The sequence below is a fragment of the Gallinula chloropus genome (genome assembly GCF_964237585.1).
Source record: "Gallinula chloropus genome assembly, chromosome: 6".
Taxonomy (NCBI): Eukaryota; Metazoa; Chordata; class Aves; order Gruiformes; family Rallidae; genus Gallinula; species Gallinula chloropus.
In genome coordinates this window covers 12,701,578-12,725,169 of record NC_140091.1, presented here as the reverse complement: position 1 = coordinate 12,725,169, position 23,592 = coordinate 12,701,578, and the positions used below count along the sequence as shown (strand labels likewise).

Below are 23,592 nucleotides of genomic sequence, written 5' to 3'. Positions count from 1 at the left end.
AGGTGTGCTAGTACTGTAGACTTTATTTAGCATTGTACTTCCACTTCTGTTGGAAACAAACAAAAAAAGATTGAAATAACCTGCTATACTAATGATGAAATATTTTTCAACCCATAAATCTTTGTAAATTATCTTCTACCTTGTTGTTGACTGTTGCTCGAATCAAGTTAGTGGATAGCAGTTTTATTAATTTTTAAGTAGTCAGGGGATGTTTAGACTGGATCTTAGTAAGCATTTCTTTGAGAGAGTGGTTGAACATTGCAACGGGCTTCCTAGTGAGGCGGTCAATGCTCCAAGCCTGTCAGTGTTTGAGACATTTGGACACTGCCCTTAACTTGCTTTAACTTGGTCAGCTCTGAAGCCATCAGGCAGTTGGACTTGGATAATTGTTGTAGGTGTCTTCCAACTGAAGTAGACTAATCTAAAGATGACAGTAGCTCTGGTTCTCATGATTAGAAATATCCTACATGGATTAGTATATATTTTATTTTCATACTGTATTTTTTTACATATCATGCCTGTTAGTACCAATGAGATATATTATCAGCTAATTTAGTGGCTCCTTAGTTTAGAATACTATTTAAGGACACTTAATTTTTTTTTCCTCTAAAGAATAAAAAAACCCTTTTTTTTTGGCAAATAATATATATTTTGGTGGTCAAAAACCATGATGAAAACTTAACCTATGTGGGTTTCTAATTTGTGGACAATTAAAAAGAGAAATAGGATTTGGATTATTTTACTGTTCTGAAACAGGAAATGACTTGTTGGGATTTTCAGATTTTATTTTTGATTTAATTTTCCAACGTATGAGAGGTTTTGGGTAGCTGACACACTACTGAATTGGATGTATGGAAGCAACGTTGAGACATGGGCCCATATACAGGGAGGAACATAATCCTTGTGAAAGGTTCTGATGTTTAATGAAAGCTATATCACAGGATCATATCAATTCTGGTTAACTTAAATTTGTGAAATTGGAAAGGATAGGAATGTGCAGGTTCAATAGCTAAATAGTTCTCCTTTAGCTTGAAAAGAGTCTTTGAGAACCTTTTTGCCTAGGAATGGAAGCATACAGCAGCAGCTTATGGAATACTGCCTCATGTCTGTAACGTACGACCATTTTTAAGTGGCCTCATGTAAAACAGTATGTTATTTATTGCGCTATTTTCAGGTACCATTTTACTAACAACTACTTCAGTTCTTAGTTTCTCGTTACTACTTCTAAAGAGTTTACAGAAATTGTTTTCAATGGAGAAGAAAGTACAGACTTTCTAGAAAAGTGCTGAAAAATTGTAGTATAGCTCTATAGATACTGATGGGGGAGTACTTCAGCAGAATTCTGAGGTTGGTACTTCTTGGTATGACAGAGATCTGTTTTGCTACAGCAATTTTAATTTTAATTGTTTCCTAAAATCCATTTTCAGAGGGTCTGCTCTGCAAGAACTGCTCTGTTTTTATTTAAAGGGTATTTATTAGAAGTCTTATTTCTAAGGGTGTTAAGAAGTCAGAACACTTCACAAATCGTGTGTTCTTTGAAGAGCTTTGCTGAGTGTGGCTTCTCCAGTGCTCTCTGTTTGTGCCTAATACAGTTGTAAAAGCCTGTGTGAAGAGGGAAAAAGTGTCATGTGGATTTGAAGTTGTGCCCTTCAAGGGTTTGCAAGAAATATTTATCAGGAAGTATCTGATAGATCACAAACATACACAACTAATACACATTACAAAGTATCACATAGGTTACAGACTGTGCAGATGTCTTTTTTTTTTTGTTCTGACAAAATCTGTGCAGAATATTAAGTCTCCTTTTTTTCTGTATCGCATTCCACTTACATTTTTTCCATAAAAGATAATTTGCAGGGGGTTTACTGGGTTAATATTTGGTACTGTGTCTTGGCTTCATTCCTTTCTGAATCATTTCCTCTTTGTTTTATTCCTCCGTCAATCTTAGTTTGATACCATTTTCCTTTTACGCAGTGGTGGCAGTAGAATGCTGCAGAATATTTGTGCTACAGAGCATCAACACAAAACGAAATACAGACACCAACTCTGAAGTCAAGTAGCCCATGTTAGATCTGATTTATTTATTTTAAAGTTGCAAGTGTTGTATGTCCAGATAAAGGCATTAAAAACCAAATTAACAAAAGAAATAAACCACCAATTACAAAGATGATGTGTGAAGAAGATGCTGTCATGTGAGGCATGGACACGTATTAGGATCGTACTGCTGGCAGACAGTTTTTGTCTAACCCACTGCTGTGACTTTGCCAAATCTTTTCAATAGAAGTTTGTTCTTTTGTTGCACAATTGCCTAGCAATTAATTCGTAACACAGATCCACTCCCAAGTTCAGTGTGAGCTATAGCTGTGCAACCAGATCACAGCTGACAGATTCATGTTGAGCCCAAGCAATGACATTAGATGAGTGAGGCCTTTGAAGTTTCCTTTGGCTTTGGCTGAGCCTCCTACAAAGAACACCTACTAATTAAGCAAAAGAGGCTTTCTTTCTGTCCACATAGTAGCAGGTGAATATTTGTGAGTAAAAGCTTTAAAAAATAAAAGAATTCTTCGCTGTTTCCTTTCTTCATAGCAGTTTTAATCTAAGCTGTGTTCACTTCAAAGGGCTTGTTCTGCAGCAGCTGCAGTCTTGACTGGGCCGTAACTGCCAATTTTAACAGAAAACCTGACAGTCTTGGGGTTCTGAGGCTTCAGCTGATGATATTTTGTCTAAATCCCCATGAAAGAGAAAAAGTAAACATTAAGAGGCAGAAGAAATCCTGTATCTTTGGAGAAGCAGCCTTGCAGAATTTAATTTGTCTCTTAAACTTGGATTCTAACTCCACAGCCAGTTGCAACATTTTCTCCTTTTCAGCTCCTATCACGAGGCGAAGATGTGCATCAGTGGAAAGCGCTGGTAAAAATTGGGATGAATATTTCTCTTGAGGGTAGTAAGAAGTGAATTAAAGACAGCATCGTATAAAACCATCCTAGTTTCATTGCTTTTGAGAATTGGGCTTCATATTTAATACTTGTGTTAAGAAGAATAGTGGTGCTGCTGGCAGCGACTGTTTTCCTAAAAATAAATGACTTGGCTGCTTGTGTGAGGAAGGATGCTTGTGTAACAGAATAATTGTAACTGGTTCATTTGCAATATGTTAATAGCAAATGTTCTCTGAATGCATTTAATTTTTTTGTTAGTGTCTCGTTTCTGTCTCTTTCCTGTCTTCTTTTCCACCAGTTATTTCCAGTTTGATGTGCTTAATAAGTAAAGCTGCTGTTGTCTGTTCCTGAACCCACAGGGATCCAGTTTGTGAAGCTGTCAGTAAATTTTGTGGCTAGTAGATGCTGTTGAGCTTGGTGGGGTGTTTTTAAAATGAAAAAAGGATGGGTTTGTTCTGAGGTCACCATTCCTTTTTCATCAGACGCCACAGATTTAACCTTAGGGTTTAGAACTCGTTTTTAGGGCTAATTGAGAGCTCTTGTTCTCTGAGGAATTCCCGGTTCTCAGTTGCATCCTGGTTTGCCGCTGCATCACTGATAAATTCACATCAGCGCTTCTGGTGTTCCCCTCTGTGCTTTCCCCGCCTTGGGGCGGCGGTGCCCGGCCGGGACCGGCAGGGGGCAGCATTGGAACGGGCGAGCTCCCACCACCGGCCCGGCCCAGCGAGCGGGGCTCTGGGGGGCGCCGCGGGTCAGGGGCTTTCGGGACCTGGACGTGGCTTTTCGCCCCCCTTTACATCATCAGTTTGAAATGCCTTTAAAAACTCCTTTGTTGTTTGGGGTGAATTTGAGGGGATAATGTAAGAATTAGTTTATTTTCCTCTTCTCCCATGGGACAGCAGCCTCGTGGGGATGTAATGCGTTTGAGTAATGCATAAACAGAAAAGGTACTTCTAAAGTAGCAGCCTCTACTGAACTGAAATGGCAGTGGGATTATGAAGCTATTAATTCCAGGTAGCATTGTTTTTTCTGGAAACATCTTCGGGTGGATTCCATGAAATGTGCTAATCTGTTACACATGTGTATTCTCCTCCAGTGTCCTACCACTATAGCAGGATGGATTGTTAAGTGTGGATGGTTTTGATCCATGTGTGTTGTAATAGCCCACAAGTAACGAAAAAAAAGATACATCAACTAATAGTTGCTGTTAAATATTAGTGTGATATTTCTTAGAGTATTTTGTAAATGTATTTGTGTTTTCTTTGCTTGCCTAAACATAGATCAATATATATACATGGGCACGTTAGTGTAAAAACTTTTCGAGGTAATACAACTAAAATTACTATGAAGGCTACAGTAGGAAAAAATTATATAGGAGGGTACAATTTCACTAGTGTAGCATCGATATAAAATAAACAAGGATGACTGACAATATCAAAAGGGACTGCAGGTATAAATTGCGTTGAGAGGACTAAATACACCAAAGTGTTATGCTTGGTAATTATAGTCCCTATTTAGCAAGATATATTGTTCAAAGCTGCTTTTTAAAGTTTGTTCCTTTGAAAGGATTTTTTTTTTGACCATGCCTTTTGAACAGATGTTGTTGAGTTTTGTTTTGAGGGTTTGGTTTGGTTTTTTTTTTTTATTTGGTTAAAGAGTTTTGTTTCAAAACTACAGCTCTTGAATCAGATTTTCTTTGGTCTTGGATGATCTCCCCCTTCCCCAATTTCTGGTGGGGTTTTGTATGGTTATCTACCATTACGTCTATGAGAAGCCTTTAACCGTTAATACCAGGTTGAGCTTCTAAAATCTCATGTTTTTTTCAGTAGACCACTACTTTGCTGAACCTACATACAGTTATTCCTACATATAATTTTAAATAGGCATTGTCATCAAAACAAACTTACCAGTCTGTAGAGGTGCTGTTAAGCACGTTCAAATCAATGGCAGTATTTTTATTAACCTCAGCTTCTGAATCAAGTCTAGAAGCTACATGTTCTTTGTGACTTATGTCAGTTGACTTCTGCACATGATAGAGTTAGGTAATGGGCAGGTAATGTCTAAAATTGTTGCATGTCAGATTTAGGGAGGGACCTTAAGTAAATCGAGTAGATTTTTAACATCATCTAGGTAGTTGAGAATATCCAGAAGTCACAGGATGTTTGATCTAGTTTTTTATTTTATTTTGCTTTACCAACTCCTTTTTACATCTTTCCTATGTAGTGTTCTTTCCTTTTCTCATTATTTCTTCTTCACCTCTTCTCCCTTGTGTGATCCTTACCTGTTCTTATTTTTGCAGTTCTGTGAGATGCTTTGTAATTCTAGTTTCCTGAACTGCTCCTTAGTCTTTCTAGTGCTCTTTATATGGAGGTCCTGGCTTGATCATCTTGCTTTGCTGTCCAGGTGCTAGATATAAATTCATGTCTGCTCTTAGAGGTATTTCTGTAGTTGGGTACTGTCTGTTGCTGCTCAAGAATACCATACAATCAGCTGTAATATTTGCTGTAAGCCTGCCCAGGATATGTTTTCATGTCATTTTGGCAGGTTTTCAGCACTTCAGGATAGCATAGCAATTTTAGTAAAATTCTAATATTATTAGTTACTTCCTGTCAAAAGTACCAGAGCTGCTGTTGATATTTAAGTGTACATTAGTGTTCCTTATGCCCCACAAATGAATCTGGACACATCACTGTTAAATCTCTAGGGCTCAAGCAACATTACTGATTGTTGGTTGGGTTTTTTTCATATAGTATTAAGGCATATGCAAATACTCTTAGTCTTTCCATGTTTTTGATATCATGAAAAAGCTTACACTTGTGTTTTTGAGTGCCTGAGGGATTACCTTCCAGATGGTCAGAGATTTCTGCTGCTGAAAATTCATATCTTGTCCAAAGCTGTGGGGGAGAAAGGGGCATTCTGCCTTCACAACATATTTGTATAACTGATGGCTAAAAGACCATAAAATTATCTCTATCTGCATCTCCCACCCCTCCCAACAGGAGAGACTTTTCTCAAGTTTGGTGGACCAAAGCTCACGTCATAGAGCTGTTAAATTTATTACTTAAATACAAGTCTTTGAAGCTGTATTGTTAATTTTGGTAGGCTGCATGCTGGTCTGGGAAATAGATGTTTCCTTGCACTACTTATTTCTGAAGGCTCTACTACGCTCAGAAAAATTATGCTTCACAATGAGCATAGTAAATGCTCTTTCATAGTTTTTTTGTAAAAAAAAAATGTGAAATGTGAGAACAACAGAACTCCAGGGTAAAAAAAAAAAAAAGATGACAAAGGCATTGGATTATTGTTAGGCATAGTTAGCTGTTTGAAAAGACCAGTGCAAATTTCTGGCAATGGGAGAGCAAGTAAGTCACAGTTGTATCAAAGAATGGAAAGAAAACTAAAGGTGATTACAAAAGGTGATTCTGATCACATAAAGGTGTAGGCTTACAGATGGCTTACTGAACACTGTTTAATATTACTTTATGAAATGAGATTGTTTTGTGTGCTTGGTCAAGGGTATCAGAAATCTATAGAAACTGTGGGAGGGGAAATAACAGGTGCTGAATACATCTACCAGAGTGCCCAAGCTACTAAGATTATTGTATGAAATTTTCTAGGACAGCAGAATATTATCTGTGTGGTGAGATTGATCTTTCAGGAAAAGAAAGTAATTCTGTAAACAAAGAACTTGCTGCAAAATGGAATTTACTCAGCGTTGTTGCAGGCAGGAGGCCATGATTACACAAAAGGTTGGTATTAGTAAATACCCAGAGAAACAAACAAAAAATAATGATATACTTGAATGTTTTGCATTCCCTGAAGAGGAAAAAGAAAAAAGCGTGGGGGTTGAAGATAAATAGGATACAAAGGGAGCAGAAGGAAGAGCTGTTCAGGGGTTGGATATGTTGCAGTGTCTTTTGAATCCTAGTAAACTTAATTCAGTTGGCTCCAGTTATTATTTAGAGGTTCATGGGGCTGCAGAGGAATATAGTGGCTGCTGTGGATGTTCAGCTTTCATAAAATGGTGACAGCCTATCTCAGTTAGTATTGAAAAAGCAAGACTAAATTGGAACATAAAGACAGGCAAGATTTCTCTTTCACAAAATGAGCTGGAAATTCCTGCTGTGTGTGTATGTGTAGAGGTGTGTTCATATTTTATAATTAGCACCACTGAAAGCAATATATTCTTATGTCCTAAACAGAACCACATTTTCATTGCAAACTAAAATGACTATATTTTTCTATAACCAAATTATTTATTTATGTTTTAATTGAGGCAGGAATGGTTCAAATCACTGGAGTTCCAAAAGTATAAATTGGAGGCATTGTTCAGGGAATTCCACTTTGACTTTGTACACACCATACAGAATCAGTGAGAGCCAGCATTACCTGCATAGCACTGCGATGACTGGCAGGAATGAGGATTTAGAAGGAGATTTGGAGAGGGAAGGTGTGTCTCCCTCCCACTCCTGTCGAGTGTTCAAGCGTGAATAGTTCAATCCTGTAGTTCCCTGGAGAAGGCGACCGCAGTGGAGGTGAGGATTTCCTATCCTGTGGGGAAGGGAAGAGTAAATGTTGAGTTTCAGTATTCATAGTTGCTTTACCATAAGTTCCTTGAGTTCTGTGATAGCTATTTTAAGTTTCTGTTCTTCCTAGTTAAAAAAGCCATTGCTGGAGTCTAGCTGACATACAAATTTGTTCCCATACTACGAGAGTGGTTGATCAGACTGAAACAATTGACAGTGTTGCACATTTCTCCTGCCTCCCATTTATGGAATTTTAATTTTACAGTGGCATATTCTGTGTAACAGCTTTGGGAAAAATGAAAAAATCGATTCTGCAAGGAATGCATGCAAAGACTGAGTAATACTGGCCTTGTATTGGTACGTTTTTAGGCACTCTGAAGAACAAGAAAGAACTCTGTTAATCTTTCAGAATAATATTCAGCAGATTATAGTCTTAAAATTGTTGGCATGTTTTTACTCTCGTTCCTTATCTGAGCATTTTAAAAATGTTTATTGGATTATGGGGTGTTTTCTGTGATGAATGATAAATGACAAGACACGTGGTTTCATGCATCTTCAGAAAGTGTGTGGAAAGATACTTTGTAGAAGTGGGCTACCTTTTGTACTTATTCAGCAAAAAGTTTGAATTCATGTTTAAGGTTAGGAATCTGAGTATCCCCATCAAGATAACTGTTAGTGAAAGTGCTTTTGCTGGCCTGGGACACGGCATGTTCCTAAGCCAAAGGTGGGCTCATTTAGTGTGCTTAGAAAAGCCAAATTAGCTATCAGAGCAAACCGCTGAAACGCGTATCCCGCACTACCTGTCTGTACTGTAGCTGGTCCCAGGTAGTTTGTTAGTCTGTTTAGCTTGTGCTCTGCTGGCATAGCAAAGCCTGCTGCCCTCGCTGGGAGGGAGATTAACTGCAAGGAGAGAACAGATGGTCTTTCTGCTCCTCACTGAGGGCACTGTATCATGGAGGGGGCAGAGTTAATCTGTGGCTAGGATGTGTGAGCCAGAGTGGCTGAAGGCATCCTGCTGCACAGCACAACTTGCTTTTCAGTTTGCGCAGACCCCATATGGGCTCTTGAAAGGACAGGAGGGCCAGGGCTGCTTGGTGCCAATATGTTTTCCCCATGGCTGCCTTCCTGGAACTGCAGTCCAGGGCAACAGTTCTGCTGGCAGAAGCTTTCCTAAACTAGGGACAAATCTGGATTGCAGATTATACATCTGAATTTCTTCCTGAGCAGCACAGTGTTCTGAAGGATGGGAATGGTTGTGTTTTCTATGCAATCAGAATGATTACTTAAGTGTGAACTATGTGAAAGAAGCAGATAAGAGTATGCTTTCCCTGTAGATCCCCAGTAGTTATTTAAATTTGACGGATTTGGTATTGCATATAATATAATTGTATTAAAAAATTCAAATGAGATAAAACCAAGAAAGGGTTACTTGTATTCCTGGGTGATTTCTGGTCCTGTGTTATCTGCAAATAGGACATGTTGCCATAGGTATGTTTCAGCTACTCTAAAATTTCAGTAATGTTTTTCTGTTTGAAATAGTAGGACAAAAGTTATATCTCCACATGTTTAGCAATTTATGACTCATTTTAGTTTGTGAGAATATAATGAACCCTGTAGTTACTGTAAGGTTTATCTCAATTTAACTGTAACATAATATTTAAGCTTCATAGTTCCCCACTGACTAGTATTTTTTTTTCTATTGGTTACTTAAGAGTCTGAACCATGACTTCCCACTAGAATAAAATAGGAATGAAGACTGCTTGCTGTAGGTCTAAATTTTATCTGGGGAATTGGAGCAGAACAGCCACTAAGTGAAACTGCTCTAAATCTCAGCCATAGAGGACGTAACCTGTTTCTTCCTTAGCTGTCAAATAGAGTGCCCTAGTTCCTTTTTTCTTTGTGTGTGGTTTCCCTTGATACAGTTTTTACTAATAGGTCTTTTATTACAAAATATTCTGAGCTGACTTCTATCTTATTAGATGCTTAGGAGCTTTTACAAATGTCTCCATAAAAACATATGGTAAAATGGATAAATCTGCAGTATGCTGTAATGTTTTAAAACTGGGAACTGTGTGTGTGCACAGAAAAATGTGGTTAGATGGAAAATTGTCCTTACAACAATATTTCAGTGTGGTTTGTGACTCTTAATGGCACTATTGAAAAATATTAGACTGCATGTTGATCTGTGGGTTTACAAAGTAATTTAGGAAGGACAGGAGAAAGTATGCTAGCTGTGTCAGGAAGACTTTTCATGCCATAGGTTCAAAGGTGGTTTATTTACATCAGTAGTAGCACTGAATGTTATATAGTAATAATTGTTGTGCTTTGTCATGTGTGTTTGTCTATTAAGCTACTACTGAGCAAACATCTAAGCAGCACCATGAAAACAACTTCTCCAGTTGTCATTCTTGGAGATGTTTCCAGCAGCGCTGGTGACTGTCAAAAGATTATGGAGAGGGATGTGCTTCCAGTATTGATGATGGAGTATGGAAAAAAAATGTACTGGTGGTGTATCCTGCAAACAGAGGACTTCTGTTACTGGTCACAAAATTCTTTATATTGCACTATCAGGGTTTTATGCAAACATAATTATTTCTTTAACACCATGAGAGAGTGTACATGAGTCATTTGGTAATTATGTGCCAAATTATGACTGTTCTTAAATTCAGCTAATACTAAATATAAAGCATTTCAAATTACAGTGCAGTTCTTAAAATATTATCATTATCACTGTATTGAATTTGTGTACACATACGTAAGTTTTATGTCTGGTAATAACAGATGCAAGAGATGCCTTAGAATAATAGTGATTAGTAGTGTGACATGGAATTTATTTATGATGTGTATAACCTAAGAGGTACTTAGTTGTTTTTTTAGACACCCTAGATTATTGTTTCTTACTGGTTTCTAACTGCTTCTTTCCACTTTCTCTACATGTAAAATTAAGTCCTTTAAAAGACGGTGGTAAAAAAAAAAAGGTGGGGGAAGAGAAGGGGAGAGGGGGAAACTGATGATGCACGTCAGTGGTTTTATCATAGAATGCAGCTACAGGACAGACCTGATTGCTTTGTGACTGTTGCCTAGATCCGGCTTGAAAGTAAAAGGAAGCTGTAGAAACTATGGCTTATATTCATATTAGAAGGAAATCCCACCTACTGAGTAAATCCACTATCTTTTAATGTGCCAAATGAATATGCAACCTGCACGTGGTAATAAACTGCAGTCTTTGTAAAGCTAGTATAATATGAATTGAAGCAGGGAACCATTAATATATTAATGCATTTTGTCCCTACTGTGCTCGTCTAGTGATCAAATTATTTTCCTAAATGTAATCAGAATTGTACAAAGGAATAATTATATAATAAAGCTAACTTCACCAGAAATTTGAAAAGAACCAAAATTGCTGAAATGAAGCAAATTGTAAATTATTTATTGTCATTGGTAATTGCTCTTGAATTGTTCTTAGGTATTTCAAACTTAATTGAAAAAAAGCAGTTAATAGGAGAGGAGGGAATCAGGAAATCAATATTATCAGAAATAACAGCAATATACATGTTAGTCATCTACCCAAGTCAAAAAATATAATGTGTTTCTAGTTATAAAACCTGAAATTAAGAAAAAAAAATCCATATCCATAATATATGACAAAAAGGTGGATTGTTATTGTTGAGGCAAACTAATGCAAAATCATTCTAAGGGTGGAATTCTATGAAATAGTAATTTTCTTTATTTGTAAAGCCTTTCTATTTCTTGCTCATATTACTGATACTGCTTAAGAGGACAACAGTGTTAAAGGTGAATTAATTTTACCAGAGATTGTTTCCATAGCCTGCTCTACTGAGCCTGGACCCAACTGTCTCTAGCACAGCTCTCCCTCTGTACATTACAGAGTAAAGGTAGGGGCCAGATGCAGGTTATGATGTTAGAGTAAAACTTCAGGGACCGTATTTAGTAAGTGAAGTAGTTCATCTGTTAGTTGCTAATAGCTTGGTGTGGATCTATGGTTTTAATGCTCAGTCCTGAATATTGCATTAATTTTGTGTCATTATTTAGCCAGCTCAGTCTGACTAAATTCCCGTGTTTGAGTTATTTTTCTGTGAATAAGGCAGTAAATACTCATGAGAGGTGGTTCTTCTCTGGAGCAGAAAAAGATGACACTGTCCTGTGGAAAATACCTAGGGAGCATCTCCTTTGCATTAATTCAAGGAAAAGCAAAACTCGCAGAAAAATCTGCATTGAAGAATTTAGCCCTGAACTTAAATATTTTGGGGAAAATAGATTGAAAATAGAATCTCAGTGAAGTGTTTGGAAATGGCTCAAGCCTTTGCAGATACTCCATCTCATTGTTTCCTGCAGGTTATAGACCAACTTGGTAATGGAATATGTCTTAAGAAATATTTTATTAAAGTCACCACAAGTATTTTTTTCTGTGGCAAGGAGACTTACACTGGTGTGTATCTGCAGTGGTAATGCAGAAAATAACTCAGATCTCCTTTTGTTTAGTTGTGTCCTGCTTAGTTTGTGTAAAACACCAGTGATTAATTTTCTTTAAAAAAATATTACCAGACAAGGTCTTTTTTCTTAAGTGTTACTATCTTTAAAAATTGCCTTTTTTTAATTTACTGGTGTGCTAATTAATACATTTTACCTGAATAATATTTAGATTGAAAAGTCTCACACATTTAAAAACAGCCACCCCACAAAAAAACTCACCCCCACTTTGATTGCTGTTTTTCATAATTTAGCAAAAACTTATAATTTTTCCAGTTACTACTGTGTAATACCAGGATTCTCATCTGGTACAGTACACAGCACCTTAGTCAAGGAACTATTGTTATAGAGCAGATAAGATTAAAAAAAGTCATTGGGTTTGATGAAAACCTTGCATGAACAGTGGGGGAAAAAAGCCAAAGTTACCATAGCAACCACCAGTGCTTTAGACAGAAGCTAAGTAAAAAGAAATGTAACAGAAAATATGAGGGCCATTTCATAAAGCATTAAAAAATGAAATCTTAAGGCAAATATGATTAATACTCAGCTTTTATCACTTAGAAATCCCCGATAAGCAGTAGATTGTCTTTAAAATAAAAATGAGGACCACTATTAATAAAGAAGTTTTAGTATTGGAGGCCATTTAGACCCTATTAAGGAGATACTTTTGTGAATTTAGTGAAAAATGGATGAAAGTTTTATGAGGGATTTCTTATTTTCTTCTCTGCAGATGATTTTCTAAGCCTTAACAACCTTAACCTGTGTGGTAGAGTAGGTTCTGAAAATGCCTTTCATGGTGTAAACGTGACCAAAAGTCTTCCTAATAAACATGATCCCACTGTGGTAATACTGAAAGGGATGTGATGCTGGGTCAAGTGACTGTGTAGCACTCCCCTTGGTACAGGAGTGGCAGAGGCAGCTTTAACATTCTTGGACATGAGTTTCAGGAAAGAGCAGAGTTGGTGAGTTTAGGGATGCGAGTTGCCCATACACAAGTTTTACGTAAAATAACATGGACGGTCAGTGGCCTGTGCCTTTGTGTCTGAACCTGTGTTCCCATATCAGCGATTAATTTAAAGGCTGAGCTTTGATACTTTTTTTTTTTGTCCTTTTGAATAGAGTCAGCATTCTGCAGTGATTTGATATTGGGTATGAAGTCTATTGTTTTGCTTATATATTGCTTCACAGTTGCGCAGAATTAGATTTTATGTGAGTGAACATCAAAATGTACAAGGGATAAAATTGCAAGCATCATTTCTTTTCTTCTTCCTATGCAGCTATTAAGTCTTAAATTTGATCTTAGTCCTCACAGAGCAAAAATGGCCCATGTTGGAACTTTAAGCAAATAAGAAAACGATGACAAATGCACTTTAATGTTCTATCCTGGAAGAGTGCTTTGTATGAGTATTGAAACAATCTAAAAGTGCAAGTACAAAAGGGGAAACAAAAAGCACTCTGTCCTTTCTTTAACATACAGACTGACTCGCTTCTTGCTGCCTTTTCAAAGGTGTGTGTTGGTGTCTGCTTGGTTGCAGCAGTTATCCTCTGATATCGTTAGAATATGAGTAGTAGTAGGTAGTACTGAACTGTTCTAGACAGTACCACAGCCTGGGGCTTTGTGTGCATATCAGTGAAGTTGTTACTGGTGGTCGTTTCTTCTGGGGGAAAAAACCTCATTGTTTCTGAACAAACAGATTTTTGGTTATTTTATAAACCACTGTGAAATGAAAATGTTTTCTCTCATCTCATATGGAAGTTTATAGGATGGTAAAAGTTGAGGGTTAGTACACAAAGTCTTGCTGTGAATCCAAATGAAACATTTGTGATGAGTTCCTTATTGTAAAGTGGGCACAGCATTTTTTTTCCCCTCCGGTACTGTATGAGTTACAAATACATGTCTATATTGAAGTGACAACTCAAACTGATTAAGCTGAAATAATGAATGTAGTAAAAAATTTCTGTTAATGCTTAAGATTCCTACTTTGGAAACTTCAGATGGGAGATTTAGAAGCAGTGGCACCCATATCTTGTTTTTCAGATGGGGCAATTAAATAAACATTTTGTACTGCCTCTGTATCATGATTTCTGTTCCAGATCAAAGACAATAGATTTGTGTTCCAGTATGTGAATTTTTCCTTAGGAATAATTATGAGAAAAATGTGTTCTCGATCAGTTCAGTGTTTAAGAACAAGTCCTAAATGGCATGTTTGATACTCCTGCCCTGAAGTTGTCTGAAACAAAACGGTTTTGTGCCATCCATCCTAATGACACTGACTGAATTCTTGTCTGTTATCAGTTTGGAGTTTGACATGAGAAAGTAACTTTTCTAGCATAGCTGGACTTCAGTAGTAAAGCTTTACCAAGCACAAACTGGAGTGGAACAGTCAGGAACAGTTGCAACAGGCAGCGTGGGTGCTTGCTCCTGCTGCAGTTTGGCTTTAGCACAGGTGTTTGCTGCTTCCTGCCGAACCTCCTTTCCTGCAGGCATAGCCCTTCATGCCCTTCATGCCACATGCCTGCTTCTGCCAGAGGTTTGATCCAAAAGTCCAGTAGAAATCTTCCAAATCTCAGTGTGTGGCCTTGTTACGATGTAACACAATCTGTTAAAACGGTTGAGATTACCTTGTCATAGAGTACCATAGATAAACATTACATTGTGAAACAGTTTACTGGCATCTCTGTTAAGTTCCTGCAGACCTTAATATGAGCAAAACAGGTATTGGTTTTTGTAGCATTATTTTTTGTGGCGCTATGTTTATATAGATGTGTGGAAACTCTGAAGTGTAGTGCTGGTAGTGGGTTGTGCAGGCTTGAAACGTGAAGCATGTTGTGAGAAAATGCAGTCTGTCACTAATGTCACAAGGTAGGAACATGACTGAGCTCTGACTGTTCTGGTAGATTAAACTAAACCCACTAGGTGGTGCAAGCAAATAAATCATCTTGCAAAATGCATCTCTCGAGATGAATGATTTTGGGGAAAGGGTGTCTTTCATGAAATTAAAATAGTCTTTGGGTTTTTCATTTGTGACTGTGTACAGTAGTTACTAAAATTTAACATTTAACTCTGTCTTTAACTGTTCTTCCCACATAGAAGAAAAAGTGCATTCTGGTTCTGGTTTAGACTTGTGCTCTGCCTTTCTTAAGGCTGGCACGATCCTGTAGCTATAGCTGGGGTGGTGGCTCACAGAGGAAGTAGCGGAGGACTTCCACTGTGTTTCGCTGTGCTATCAGAAGTGGCTGCTGTGAAATAATATCCTTTGTAGGGATTACTGAGGCATTTTCAGTTTTATCAGTTTGTAGAATTCTCTCTCAGGATCTCTCTTGTTCTGATTTATCCTCTGCTAGTTTCACTTTGGCTTTGCTTACCTTTACAGCTGTATGGTGTACATACAATTAAAACTATTTGCTTATGAGAAAAACACATTTCAATCAGTAAGTTACAGTAGTGTACTGTCAGATTTCTGTCCTGTGAAGTGAAGAAGGTTCTAGTAGAAAAGAATTTTTGAAGCAGCATATATGCTCTTGGTCTGTAAGGGTTAAGGTAGTATATCTAACAGATCAGTGGTTCTACTATGTTGTAACTTTTAAACAAACAAATCAAAAAAGAATGCCATGGAACAAAGCTGGAAGTACTTCTTCATTGTACTCCTGGATGTGATTATAATGTAGCATTACATGACAGTATGGCACTACTAGATGATTGCTTTGAATTCAGGTTGTATAATCTCTCAATAGCTCTTTTTTTAACTGTGTTTTCCTTTTTCCCTCCTCCTCCACACTGAAAAGGCCTCTTGCATAATGGTGGCTTTATTAGAGGCACTGGCTGATAGTTGGTCAGCATCTCAACATCTTTTGATAGCCATAAGAAGTAAGGAAAATGATTTTAATAACAAAACACCCTACATCCTTGATGTAAGTATAAATTCCTGGGGTCTTCCACTTACAGAAAGTCATCGGCACGGTTGTGTTCTTGTCATGTGTCATACTTTGCCAGCAGAGTTCATATGGTTTCCTAGTGGACCCCAGGTTACTGCCACTTCTTGTGAGAAGGCAGTGGCACCCTGGTTGTGCCACGATACTGAAGAAAGCCCTGCCTCCACTAAAGGGCGAGTGCTGCAGTGGAAATGTCACCTGCTTAGCAGTCAGCTTGAGGTAGCAGGTGGTGTTGTTATTGCTGCTTCCCCCTATATCTGTCTTTCAGGCCTTTCTCTCTCAATGAGTACAGTGCATCAGTAAATACTATATTATCATGTTTCAGTCCAGGACTCTGTAATAAGACAATAACTGCAGTCACTAAGCAGCTCAGTGGTGAAGGTTCAGTACTTTATAGTGCTGTATATTTACTGAAATGGAAATTTTTCACTTCAAAGTGACTTATATATTCACTGGTGGGGATGGAGGTGTTTGTCACATTCACCCTAATCTTGATAAATGCAGCAGAATCAGGTTTTTGGTTTGGGGTGGTGGGGTTTTGTTGTTTGCTTTGGTGTTTTATTTTAGGAAAGAAGACAGGGAGACTTAAAAGTACAAATGGCCAGTGCCCATGAAATCTCAATTGACCAGCAGTTATAAAGAATAGATACACTAGCCATAAATAGGCAACACATGCTGAGTTTATGGTAAGATTTTGTTAGAATATAACAAATGTTACATTTTTACATGTATACATGGGTACACACGTGCAGACAGATATATGTTTATATATAGGACCGTAGCAACACTGAAGATTCTGTTCTTTTATGTAGGTTGTACTGAGAGCCTGAAGTTCTAAAAGCTGACAGATTGGCATTGTGGGCTTTTGGGGGTTGCTGTTTTTTTGGCTTTTTTTACTTGCAGTCTCTTGCTGGTGGTAGTGTCCACTGATAATGTATACTTAAGATTCCAGTTTACTGATGAAATGTTCTGTAGATTGTAAGCATTTGCAGGAAATCACTTGAATAATGGTAGAAGCTACTACTGGAATCAGATAAAGACCAAGATTAGATTAATAATAATAGCACTTCAATCTTAGTTAAAATTGCAAATATTTTTATGTAAACCCATTCATTTAAGAGACACACTCTGACAAGAGTGAAGTGGAATTTTTTTTCTCTGTGTTTTAGTTTTGTTTTGGAGAGTGAAACCGGATCAGCCCATTTAATGTATATACTGCTATAAGACAGTGTTAGAAAGTCACAGTCAACTTAACTTTGTGCATGTTCTGACTGAATACCAAAAGTTTAATTGTAAAATTAAAGTCCTGTCTTCAAAAAGATCTGTTTAGTATTTGTTAGACAGTTTTGTTAGGTAATTTATGAGTTAGAATTATGCTTTACTGTGGGCAGAGTCCAATCCATGTAGGTGTCCTTGAAAAAATGTACTACTAAACATTTTAGGAATGTAATGTTTCATAGAAGAGGCTTTTCCTTTAGTACATTATAAAGATGGTCTTTGATTGCTTAAACACTGCTTAGCATTTACCATGTTGATGATTAAGATGTTGCAGCATTCGCGTCAACACAGGTATAGAAATAAACCGAAACTTTTGTAAAAAAGTTTATTTGTATTAAATGGCTTTCTCTTTACTCTTCCAGTAAGACAAATAAAACACTTCAGAGAATTTAAGGTAACTGAGAGGAAGGATGGGGGGGGGACCTGCCAGTAGCTCTCAGAGCTGCTTCTGTTCCTGCTTTAGCCTTGTCCCTTGGAGACTGCATAGAGAAAGGGAGCCGATAGCTTGTGGCATGCTCTGGGCTACAGCATCTGTCCCTTCCCGGCAAGAAGAGGATGAGGTAGTCAGGAATTGGGACTTGCCAAGTGTCTGAGATGCTGAATTTTGTGTCAAGTATTTGAATTAAAAATCACCTCAGAACATCAGAAATTTGGCTTGTCTAGCCTACTGTTTGACTTTGTAACCAGGAATAAGTGGCTAATATAGGCATATGCCCTGTACATGTCTGGCTTGCAGAAGCTGGAACAAACAGCATTGAATCAAGTGGAAGGGGATAGTGTCCCCCTCATACTTCCACACACCTCAGGCTTAGTGACTAGCATGGGTAGGCATGGGAATTCCTTGTTGTGAGATTGGCAAATGGTGTGCTGTGTACTTGATCCAGTAAAAGTGTGTTTTGCTACTGCTGCTTTTGTTCCTGGGAGCAGACCATTAAATCATTCAGGCTCAAAGGCTATAAAGTTTGTAAAGTCACTGAACTTTAATATAGGGCACTCTGGTTAATATGCAGTGGTCTGTGGTAGACAGGAGAAGAGTCCTTTCTGGTCCTAACACTATGAAATAAGTGAGGACAGAAAGGCAGGCCATAAAATACCAATATGAAGAAAAAGGATGACTGCTTTACAGGGTCAAACATTAATAGATTCATTGTTCAACATCAGCAGACTGTTACCTGCAGTACCTTGGCCTCAGAGAATATAATCTAGCTAAGTGTTTGTATTTGAATTTGAGGTTTCGTCTGCCATTAACAAGAACAAAGAAAACCAGAATCCAGACAAAAAAGTGCACAAGTCATCTATAAATAACAGGAAATCATGGTCCACAAGGTAAGACTGATAAAAAGCTTAAAAGCTGCATACATTCTGTGCAGCTTTCTGTGAAGAAAAGCCTTCTTAATGTGCTCAGCAATATAGTGTTACCGAGGTACACACATTGACAGGGGATCTAAAGCACTAACTGTTAGCTGGTTTGAATGCTACTCAGTTCTATCATGGCCACTTGGCTACAGAAAGGAACAGAAGCAACTGCTTTCTCTTCTTTCACCAGTAAAGTTTTGTTGTGTAGTGTTTTGCAGTTCTTGCTGTATCTTGGTTGTCTGCTTTATGGAAATGTATTACTGAGCATCTTCTATCCAAAAAGATCAAATGCAACATACAGTGTTCAGGGGAGACTTGATTGCTCAGCAAACTATTTCTCTACAGCCCAGAACTGTAATTTTTATGATTAATTTTTCTGAGTGCCTAGTGTATAGCATGTTTTCTTTCAAGAAAACCTGGGTCTGTTACCTGTAGCAATATATACTCTCTCTATATATAATATATAGTATATATATAATATATATACTTGTAGAAAGTTCAGTTGGTGTCTTTTCTTATTAATTCCTATCACTAGGGACTGGAACCTGACAGGCTTATTAGCAGCCTTGCTATAAAGGATCTGGAGGTGGTAGTGGATACCTGTTTGAATATGAACCAACAGAGTGCTGTGGTCATCAATAAAGCAAGCTGCCTATTGAATTACATGAGGAGGAATGTGATTAGCAGATTGAGCAATATTGTTATTTTTCTTAGATGCAGTTGAAGCCACACTGAAATACTGCCTGGCTTTTCGTCTTCCTTTTTGAGACAGATGTTGAGACAGTGGTGAGGGGTTGCCAGGATAGGCAGGTCCTAGAATACACAAGCAGTGAGAGATGGTTGAGAGATCTGGGCTTGCTTAGCTGTGTAAAGATGGGAAATGTAATTGCAGGCTGTAGCTTTTGAAACACAGTTATGGAGATGGATAAGGTAAGCCCTTCTTTTGGTAACAAAGGGCATTGGCTGCGGGTTGTGGCTTGGGATGTTCAGGTTGTGCATTAGGAGATATGTTTTTGCAGAGGGTAAAGTAAGACTAGAGCATGTTACACCCAGAGGTGTGGAGGTTTTGAGGTCTGAGCTAGACAAAGCCATGGATGACCTGATCTGGTGGTGTAAGGTTGAACTCAATTATCTCCCTTAAAAATAGCAGTTCTGTAGTTATGTAATTATCTACATTAACAAACTGGACTGAAGGGGCAAAAAAATAAAGTAGGAATCTTGTCATGGAGGGGGGTAAGGTAGAAGGTCTGAGGATGGTGTTGGGCAGAGAACAGGTGTTGCCACTGCTACTTTGACAGATTCTTGTAGTGAACTAAGCAGTCTCATGAGAAATTATAGGTGGATGGTACATTACATGACTCATGAGCTGAAAAAATAGAAATATGTACCGTAGGTATAGGAATAGTGGGACTTAAAATGTATGTATAACAGGGATTTTAGAAAAAACACTTACAGAAAAGTGTAACAATATGAACGAATGCAGATATGTTGTGTAATTTCAACATAGGCAAGAAGGAACAGTGATATTAAACAAAACATGAACTTTGGCCAGTAAATATGGAATTGCTATCCTGGCACATTTGCATGTTAATTCTTTGTTTTAAAAACATCTTCCTGCATATTTTTCTGACTGTCTGTGCACTGGTAGGTGATGTTGAATTGGTCTACATAAAGATTAGGCACTGCTGATAAACTTTGAGTTATGAAAAATGAACAAGCTTGCTTTATCCAGCTGAAAGTATAATTCCAACAGTAGTATTGGCAGTAGTATTTAAACTGTATGTGTGATGTGGTGGCAGAGGAGGGTTTGGTCTTTTTTTTTCTTTGAGATTTTAGTGAAATTCAGTCATGGCTATCCAAACTGCTAGTCATAGAGCAATAATAACCTGTGGGTTTTTGCTTTTTAACCACTCTTTTAAACGTTAAGAAGGATCTGGTCCAAGGGGGAAATTTGCAGCCTCAGTTACTACATACAGCACATATGGACATCAAACTAGATTCAACATTTGCTCAGCTACGTGGGTGATGTGCTTTTCTAAATGGTTTGGACCATCAGAAGAAGCTTCTCTGATAATTGCTGGACTTGTCTGTATAAACATGCCCTGAATTTGGGAAATTTGACTGAGACACTTGTTCTATTCCCCTCACCCTTTTTCCAAAACCCTGCCCGCTGTGAGAGTGAATTAACATTAAGCAGGGAGTACCTAATTTTAGCTGTGATCTCACATGGTGATTTTCAGTGATAGAGGAGAGACTTAGTTGGTCTTTTTATCTCCAATTTTTGATTAGCATTGTGTGCTTCAGCAGCATCATGTTGAAGTTTAAATTAATTCAGAAGAGATTTTCTAATTTGCCTAAAATGTGGAATATTGGAGATAACGAAATGAAGCCCTACAGGTCATGTGTTTTCCAGTAGCAAAGTCAGTTCTGCTTACTTAAGCTAATATTCTTTTTAATTCCTTTCCTGTGTCTTGCCCAAGTATAAAAATAGGAGCAGGAAGAATAGAGAGCAACTTTACATATTTTGACAAAGCTCCTTGGCTAGAAAAGACCAGAGAAACATTATTGATCAAGCTGTGTTAAAACACGCTATGAACTTCTGGCACATCTTTTTAGGATCTTGGGATGGTTAAGAATATGTGGCTTGGCAAATGTTAATCAGCTGAAATTCTTTAGATAAGAAATTATGTGTGGATCACAGAAAGACACAGGAGACATCTGATACAGTCTAGTTTTATCCAGTTTATGTAGCAACAGATTATAATTCAGTGTGTCAGGCAGACCCTGGGAACACCATCAGACCTGTTTATGATCATGTCCACCAAAAATTTCTGTGCATTCAGAGACTTAAGATTTTTTTTTAAAACTCCAAGAGTAAGTTTGTACAACTAGTTTGAGTCAGTCTTTTACATTTATTTGAAAAGAAATGAACAGATTACAGAAAGTACTTTGCATTTCTAAACCATAAGGTGCTTTGTTGCTTTGTTTTGCAAAGGCTAGCATGCTGAAGCAGAATATTTTTTCTTTTCAACTCAAGTCAGTAGCTTCCTTCTTCAGATAATTATAAACCTGTTTGTGTGTAACACTGATTTAGTTTTTCATTGCATCAAAGTAATTTTTTCCTTCACTGTATTGTTTTTCCCTTTATCTCCATATTGTATTGTCGTACAGCCCTCTTTTAAAGCCATCTTTGGTAATATACCACCTGCTGAACTAGGTTCTGCAAGCATTGTGGAGGTCCAGCACCGGTGGACCAAAGAATCTTGGTGCGCTTGGCTGTTCTTTGAAACACCTGCCTATTTCCACTGTAGATGTAGCTCCCTCCTTTCCTCCTCTTTGACTATGCGCAAATCCACAGCAGTGACCTGCAGAAGATACACATTAGCATTCTGCTGGACAGTCTTGCAAGGTCGCCCAAGGTGAGCTGCCAGCTGTCCACTTTACCAAAGCTCAGTGCTGTGGTACTGAGTGAAGTTGTTTGCATTATGATGTATATCACATTTTTAGAAGGGGACATCCAGCTCACCTGGCAAAGGTTGGAGCAACAAAGCCTACACTGAATGCTTTCTTAAGTAGCTGAGACTTGTTTTGACCCTTTAACTGATGCCATGAAGAAGACCTTGTCAGGAAGTTTCCTGGAATGTTTATGCTCTTGAGCATTAGCTTCTCTTCTTTGTGACTGTCATCTGGTAAACATGCTTATAGGCAAATATTGCATTCCCTTAACAGGTAAGAAAACGAAGCACACTTTTTGGGAAGAGTAGAGTTAACCATGAAAACATCTCTTCAAGCACTGGCATTTTCCATGTACATTAACGCTTCTGTTGTTTAAACATACCCTATCCTTAAATATGTGTGAAGTTAGGATTTAGCAGATAGATCAAGTACCTGGCATTAGTCCAAGGTCTAATTCTTAATCTTCTGTAGTATGGATATGGTAGATAAATTTCTCAATGGCCAATTTTAAAAACTATTCACTCAAACCCGACATAGCCCATTTCAGCCTCTCTTTAATAGGAAACTTAATAACTTTTTCTGATGTGGTGCATAAAGCTCTGGTATTTTGTTTTCTTTTTATTGCCAGATGCAACCATGTTCATGTATTTACAGCCAATAAAGCTATCAGTGCTATACAAAGGTTTAGATTAATAATTTCAACCTTTAGGTCTGGGGTGTCTGATTTAGGTCACTGCTGTGTTACTTGTGTCCTTTGGTCACACACTGACTGTCTGATCCACTGCAGTATCTCTGTTCTTGCACCACTTCTAGAAAAGTGGGACAATGCCTTCCAGTGTTTTCATTCATACTCTTCACAAGTTGTATGTCAAACAGGGCAGGCTGCACCTTAGGAGCAGTTGGAGTTCTACAGAACTACAGCAAATCAAGAGGGTAATCCCCAGGCCCTTTTTACATACTGCATCTTTGTCCCTGATATCATTGTCTTCACTCTGTTCACACTCTGACTTTGATTTTATGTAGTTCCCAAGAGGTGTGGTTATATATTAGGACTTAATATCAAGGAACAATAGTTTCAAAGAGGCATGGTATTACCTGTGCATGAAAGAATGTGTGAGCTGTCCAAACCATGAAATCTAGAGACTGTTAAGGAGGGAATACTGGCTTAGTCCTATTGCCTCATATAAGAAGTAAATGTTTATATGTGGCCAGAGAGCCAGGTTTTATGGTTTCTCCTATTATCTAGACTTTTCTCTCTCCTGAAGTATCTTAACAGTGCATTTCTGCCATGAGCAAATTGGTTAGTGATCACGTTACTCTTTTCCCCTATATTTTTGTAGTACTTGCATGAGATAAAATATATCTCTGCCCTAAAGCCACTTCAGCTATTCTGTGTAGCAGACTGTAGGCTGGATTAGCACTTGTGGCAAAATGTGCCACCTCTTGATGCTAGGGATTTATTTTTCTTTAGCACACGTCGACTTTCTCAGGATTTTTGCCGTAAGAGCAAGCATGCAAATATAAGTAACAAATAAGATTTTTCACTAAATATCTTGACACATTTTACTGGATTTAGATTCACTTTGCACAGTTTCTGTTTCATGCTTACTTTCCTT

The 23,592-nt window shown here is 37.9% G+C and overlaps 1 protein-coding gene across 1 annotated transcript in view; it reads left to right on the top strand.

Annotated features, from left to right (window-relative positions):
* The window catches only part of PIGK (phosphatidylinositol glycan anchor biosynthesis class K), a gene marked incomplete at its 5' end in the record, with an annotated part of 66,188 nt that overhangs the window by 14,724 nt on the left and 27,872 nt on the right, over positions 1-23,592 (top strand). The gene's annotated exons all lie outside the window — the stretch shown is intronic.